The sequence below is a fragment of the Schistocerca gregaria genome, chromosome 2 (assembly GCF_023897955.1).
Source record: "Schistocerca gregaria isolate iqSchGreg1 chromosome 2, iqSchGreg1.2, whole genome shotgun sequence".
NCBI lineage: Eukaryota > Metazoa > Arthropoda > Insecta > Orthoptera > Acrididae > Schistocerca > Schistocerca gregaria.
Window position 1 is genome coordinate 505,838,553 of NC_064921.1, and position 966 is coordinate 505,839,518.

The window sequence follows — 966 nt, forward strand, 5'->3', positions numbered from 1 at the left end:
CTATATTTAGTTAGTATTAAGATTCTTTTACAGGGAGTGCAGTGGAGCGGACGCTGAGATCATTAAGTATTTGGTTATATCATCGCTAGTCTCACAGAACTCTTCTGAATTCTACATGTCATGTGTGGTCTGGCGTCTCCTCACCAGCAACAGGTCCCAGGCTCAAACTACTTAATTCACTAAAAAACACGCTCAGAGCGTCGTCGCGCGAAAGTGGTAGGGAGACACGATATAGAACAAACAGACACCACCATGAATGTTTAGACACTGCCTGCTTTCTTCTGCCTACGTCCACACTGGTTGGCCTCCAACCTGATATTGCTGGGCGATTAACTCGGCGATGGCGCCGTGTGTACACTGCACGATTTCTGACGCGCACACGTTACTCGCTCGTGTGCATCGAGCCCACGAGTCATAACTGTCGCTACGAAGGGGACGGTGGCGCGTGGTGCTGACCGCGAAGACCGTGCGCAAGGTGTGCGCGCCGAAGCCCTTGTAGGGGCGGAGCGTGTCGGCCAGGTCTCGCCCCAGCAGGCGCGCGCCCGCCACCCCCGGCACCCACCAGATGGGTTCCGTCGCCGCCCCCGCCCCCAGCAGCAGAGCAGCGCCACACGCGGCTCCGCGCCCATGTCCCGAGGGCGGGAGCGCAGCGGCGCCTCTTGTACGTGCCGCCCGTTGCCTCACTGTCAACCTTAACGCGGCCCCCTTCGTGTAAATAGCGTTACGCTGTTATCTAAATGAGGACGTAACGTTCCAAAGGCTTACTGAACAGCTTTTACACAGTACCTACCTGTCTGAGAAGCGATGTGGATAAGTACAGGGAAAGAGAGCTGAAGTCCTTAAATGAAAACATTTCAGATTAGACTTGACCGCGAGGAATATCAACAGAAAAATACCAATTGCTGTGAGATTTATTACATGTCCAGTCACATAAATGTGACCACCGCCTATGTTCGACGTCAACAT